The sequence below is a fragment of the Eschrichtius robustus genome, chromosome 7 (assembly GCF_028021215.1).
Source record: "Eschrichtius robustus isolate mEscRob2 chromosome 7, mEscRob2.pri, whole genome shotgun sequence".
Taxonomy (NCBI): Eukaryota; Metazoa; Chordata; class Mammalia; order Artiodactyla; family Eschrichtiidae; genus Eschrichtius; species Eschrichtius robustus.
In genome coordinates, this window is record NC_090830.1 from 110,290,134 (window position 1) to 110,296,133 (window position 6,000).

Sequence of the window (6,000 nt, forward strand, 5' to 3'; positions counted from 1 at the left end):
GTGTCCGTTCTCACCAAACAGACTTGAAAACTTCAAGATTCATGGGTGGGGGGATAAGAGTACACAGAAGGGTACTGCTCTGTAGTAGAGACTAATTAGTCCTAGGCTGAACACTGCCCCAGTCCTACCTAACACATCTTAAAAACAAGACCCAAAAGCATTAAGCTCTTCCCAAGTGAGTTAACCAAATCCTAGAACAAAGCTCCAGAATATTTATAGAAATATGGAAAGGACAATGTGGTCTGGACTACTACGACTAATGAGTTTAGCAAGATTGCATGATACCAGATCAATACGTAAAAATTAATGCTATTTCCACATGCTGGCAATGAGCAATCAGAAATTTAAATTTAAATAAACAATACTATTTACAAGAGTATTAAAAGATATAAAATGCTTAGGTATAAATCTGACAACAGGTATGAAAGAACTATACTCTGCAAACTACAAAGCGATGTTGAGAGATATTAAAGACATAGATTGTGTTTTCAACAAATGATGATGAAAAAATTGGAGATCTGTATACGAAAAATGGACCATAGGTTTAAATGTAAGACCTAAAACTATAAAATTTATAGAAGAAAACATAGGAGAAAACCTTTGTGACCCTGGGTTAGGTAAAGATTTCTTAGATACAACCCCAAAAGCACATTCTATAAAAAACCAAATTGGTAAATTGGACTTTATCAAAATTTAAAGCTTCTGCTCTTTGAAAGACACTACTAAGAGAATGAAAAGACAATGATAATTGAAAGGAAATATTTGCAAATCATGTATATAATAAAAGTCTTATATCCAGAATAAAGAACTCTCAAAACTTAGTAATAAGAAAAAACCCAAAAATAAACAATTAACCCATCCAACAAGAAAATGGCAAAAGATTTGAACAGACACTTCACCACAAGGACATGTAGATGACAAATAAGCACATGAAAAGATGCTCAACTTCATTAGACATTAAGGAAATGCAAATTAAAACCACAATGAAATACTACCATGTATCTATTAGAATAGTTAAAATTGAAACACAGATGATACCAAGGGTTGGTGAAAATGTGGAGGAACTAGAACTTTTGTCCACTGTTGGTGGGAATGTAAAATGGTCCAACCACTTTGGAAAATAGTTTGGTAATTTCTTTAACATTAAAACATAACTCTCGCATGATCCAGCAATTTTGCTCCTAGATATTTACCCCAAATAAATGAAAGCATATGTCCATACAAAGACTTGTACATGAATGGTCATAGCAGGCTTATTTGTAATAACCAAAGGTGTGGTCCCCAGACCAGCACTATCAACATCACCTGGTATGATGTTGATTGTTAGAAATGCAAATTCTCATACCCCACCCCAGACCTACTGAATGAGGTGGTTTGTGGGTTTACCATTTTCCATTTGGACTGGAAAATGTCCCAGCAATATGAGCTTATCAAACCCTTTAGGTCATTCTGATGCAAACTAAAGCATGATAACCACAAGCCCCCCGACTCCACCCCATCCCTTACCCCAGATGATGCTGGTACCCCAACCACACTTTGGGAACAACTACTTCAGAACAATGCTTCTTAAACTTCAGTGTGCATATAAATCCCCTGGAGATCTTGTGCAAATAGCAATTCTGATTCGTAGGTCTGGGAGGGTAGGGTCTAGAGAATCTGCATTTCTAATAAGCTCCCAGGTAATACTGATTCTGCTGGCCCTGGGAATTCTGGTAAAGATTATCCTTGGAAATGCCCTAATTTCTTAAAAGCAGAGCTCATTTGGCTACCTCAGTTCTTCTCCTATAGAGAACCCATTGAGTGTTAGGATAGAATCTAGCCTTCTTTATTCTCTTCTGCTCTAGTACCTACCCAGTTTTGGAAGAGAACTATAACCCTTCCCTTTCCAGCAGAAAGGGGCTCTCTTCTGGAATGTTCTCTTGGCTGCCTTAGATTCTGACATTCCCTTAGAGCCTAGACCAGAGGTTCCCAATATTAATTCACCTATGAAGCTTTTGAAAAATACCGATGCCTGGACCCAGGAGATTCTGTTTGGATTGGTCTGGTGTGGAGCCTAGGCAGCAGTATTTTTAATGCTCCCCTGGTGATCTCACTGTGAGCCAGAACTTAGAATCACTAACTAGCTGACTAGCTTACATGTACCCCCAGACTGCCCCCTTTTATATTCATTCAACAAGTATTGATAAACCATCCTCTATTTCCCTCCCAGGCTCTGAGCTACTGTGCTGGGGATACCAAGATGAGTAGGCCATGGTCCCTGCCTTCAGGAAGTTAAAGTCTGGTGGGAGAGACAGAGAAGTCTACACAATTTTCATACCTATGTTAACTGCTACAACAGAGATATCTCATTCGGTAGATATTTATTAACAATTTACAAGTTTTAGGCACTAGGAATGTTACAGTGAGCTAGACAGACACAAGCTCTACCTTAATGGAGCTCATGTCCAATGGGAGGCCCAAGTTACAAGGGACACAGAAGAGGGGGCCCTAATTCAAACTGAGAATCATCAGTAAAGGACTCCCGAAGGTTCTGAAGCTTCCACTGAATCATTTTGTTTTGTTTTGTTTTGTTTTTTAAATTTTTGTCTGTGTTGGGTCTTCGTTGCTGTGCACGGGCTTTCTCTAGTTGCGGTGAGTGGGGGGCTACTCTTTGTTGCAGTGCGCGGGGCTTCTCATTGTCGTGGCTTCTCATCACGGAGCACGGGCTCTAGGCGCGCAGGCTTCAGTAGTTGTGGCACGCGAGCTCAGTAGTTGTGGCTTGTGGGCTCTAGAGCGCACGCTCAGTAGTTGTGGTGCACGGGCTTAGTTGCTCCGTGGCATGTGGGATCTTCCCGGGCCAGGGCTCGAACCCGTGTTCCCTGCATTGGCAGGCAGATTCTTAACCACTGCGCCACCAGGGAAGCCCCTCCACTGCACCTTAAAACCTCATATCATCCAGGCCCAAGAAGAGGTGCGAGTACTCCTGGCAGAAAAGACAGCATGGGCAAAGGCCCGAAGGTATGAAAGAGCGTGGCACATTCAGAGAACTGGCAATACCACAGCCAAGGGGGCTTCCCAAGAGCCCAACTCTTGGGATTTGTCTAATGGCTTCTCCCCTTCCTCCATCCTCATGCTTAAGGCCGCCTTTCCCCTTCCACTTAATAACACTCTTCAGGGTTCAGACATGCACAGTTGTCTTCCAGCTCATTCTATAAACCCAGAGCGCCACTATTCTGACACCATTTATACGGCAGTTTCAGGCGAAAACCTTCTTCTTCCTCTCTTCAGACTGAGACTGCTTCCCAGACGCACCCCGTTTCCTCTTTTCTGCTCCCACCACCAGAAAAGGTCTCCAGGTGGCGCCCTTTCACTCAGTTCTGCTATTGTCAGGCACACCCATTTTCCCACCTAATTTCCTCTCCACTGAATTTCCTCCCCGCAAACCCCAGGGCTGGAACCTTAATCTGAGGAAGAGGATCACAGGAAGCATATTGAATACACAAGCCAGTTAAGCTGTTCAGTTTGCGCCTCTCCCTTTAGTTCAAGCCGCGGGGTTCATTCTTAGCTCTCTCCTCGCTTCAGTTTCCGTTGCAGCACACTGTGCTCCTACCCAAGACTTCCCCAACTCCACCCACCGTAAGCTGGATGGTCCCCACTCCTCGGTGAAGTTTTTCTGTTCACACAGACAATGCGTGCTCAAAGAATTGTTCCCCGGATGATTTGATATCTGGGCACGGATGAGGGTACATTTTTAAGGGGGAAAAAAAAAGAATCGAGATCCAACATGCCAATCCGTATCCCCTGCTCTTCGCCTAAGAGAGAACCGGAAGGATGTTTCCCTCCCATAGACGCTGCTGTCAAGAAGCAAGCTGCTGAGAATTCCCTGGCGGTCCAGTGGTTAGGACTCCGCGCTTTCACTGCTGAGGGCCCGGGTTCGGGGAACTAAGGTCACGCAAGCCATGTGGCGCAGCCGAAGAAAACAGCAAGCTGCTGATCTCCTCATGGAGTAACCTGTTTTAACGATCACAACAACCGTGGCAATTGCTTCCCCTGACCGGTTCCCCTCCCCACCGTTTTTCTAGCCATGCTTACTAACACTGAGGCAGGAAAATAAGACCCCAACAGAAAGGTAGTGAGGAATTGTTACCAACGTTCCTGAGAGCAAAAGCCAGGCGTAAATAATCTTGGTAACCCACATAGTACCTAGCACTGTGCCTTATCTAGTCCAGGAGGATTACTCTGTAACAGACACAAATAGAGCAAAAAATACGTGATGGATTCCAGCCTATTTGGAGAATGGAAGCTGCAGCAGTACAAGGCCAATTCCAGGGTTTACCCTAAAGTCCACAGAGATAGTCACTACTTCCCTATTTATTTCCACTTACTATGTATGGGTTGAGAAGGTGTTTCGATTGCTCTATCAGACAACATTTATTGAGCATATGCTGCCTACTGGTGCTGTGACCCTGTGACTGGATGAGAATTCTCATAGGGCCAATCAGACATAAGGACTTACCCTACTAATGACGTAAACAACGCTTCTAATGAGCTCTTCCTTAGCATGCTTGTCCACTCGGGAATAACCAAACTGCAGGGCAGTTATGGATTAAAGATAGCTGTCAATTTTTTGCTGCTTCTCCCATTGTTATGTGGAGGCTGAGTCCTCTTTCCTTCAATCTGGCTGGTCTGAGTGACTTGCTTGACCAATAGAGTGTGATGGAAGTGAAGTTCTGGGACTTTCAAGACTACATTATAAGAAGCCTTGCAGCTTCCACCCACACCTCCTGGAACAACTGCTCTGGAGTAAACCAGCCACTATACAAGAAATCTGATTACCCCGACACCACCCTGCTGTTAGGAAGCTGGAGCTGGGAAAGGGCATATGGAGAGAGATACTTTACCAGCCCAGCTTTACGTGAGTGAAGAAACCTTCAGATGACTCTAGACTCAGCTGTCATCTGATAGTCACTGAATGAAGGACCCTACGTGAGAACCACCCAACTGAGCTTATCAACCCCTAGAAACATCATAGATAATGATAAAGTATTTGTTCTTATATACTACATCAAAAACAAACAACTCTGGCTAGGTAAGTTATTATCATTGGGGGAAGCTGGGTAAAGTGTACATAGGAAATCTCTGTAGCATTTTGCCACTACTTACGAATCCTAAATTACTTTTTAAGTTATTAAAACATAAAATACTAGTGCCTTGATCTGGAGAAAATCTATTTTGAAAGAACTAAAGACAGCTGGAGATTTTCCCTGAGCCGTGTTCCAGATGCTGACAATGCCAGCACTGGCTGCAGCCGACAGGTGTGTGTAACTACAGCCCTAAGTACATTTGCCAGCTTTGAAAGCTCTGGGGAAGGCTCTGACCCCCCCACCCTCCCAATGCCAGTGACTCAGCCTCAATCCTAATGTTTCAGTCACCACATTCGTGTCTCCTACTGGGGAGACACCCAGCTCTTCCTTCTGTCTAGTGAGGAAAGAGACTGCGTTAGCGCTTCGTTTTTCAAAGTCTGACATAACAATATGAACAGGCATGAAATGTCACCCAGCCAAAGGAGAGAGATTTTCTCTGCTAGCGTTTTTTTTTTTTTTAAATACCTCTTTTCTTTGGTTCAAAAAAAAAAAATCTCATAACAAACAAGTGAATTCATGTCTTCATTCTGCAGTGCTTTAGTGATATCCCCCCTTCTCTAGCTCTCAGGGAGACCATGCCCCTCACAGAGTCTAATTTTTCTCCACTCTGAACTAGGCTTTGTTGGCATATGGAAGTGTGAGAGACAAAAGACTGTAGTGGAAAAGCTTTGGACTTTAAGGACCTGGGCTGACATCTCAGTTTTGCCATTTGCAATACGGCCTTGGGATAGTTTTTCATTCTCTCTGAGGGGACAAAAAAGGTCTCCTTACAAACCTCAGGGACTTGTGAAAATCTCAAATGAGTGCAGTGCTTTGTCAACCAGTGGGCCAGTGAAGGCTATTATTATCACATACCATTGTGTAGCTGGAGGTCAGA

The 6,000-nt window shown here is 43.7% G+C and overlaps 1 long non-coding RNA gene across 1 annotated transcript in view; it reads left to right on the forward strand.

Annotated features, from left to right (window-relative positions):
- Positions 1-5,383, forward strand: part of LOC137767375 (uncharacterized) — a 43,308-nt gene extending 37,925 nt beyond the window's left edge. The window contains exon 5 of the long non-coding RNA XR_011074518.1: positions 3,562-5,383. This is a non-coding gene — a long non-coding RNA (uncharacterized lncRNA). The remainder of the gene's footprint in view (positions 1-3,561) is intronic.
- The last annotated feature ends 617 nt before the right edge of the window (positions 5,384-6,000 follow it).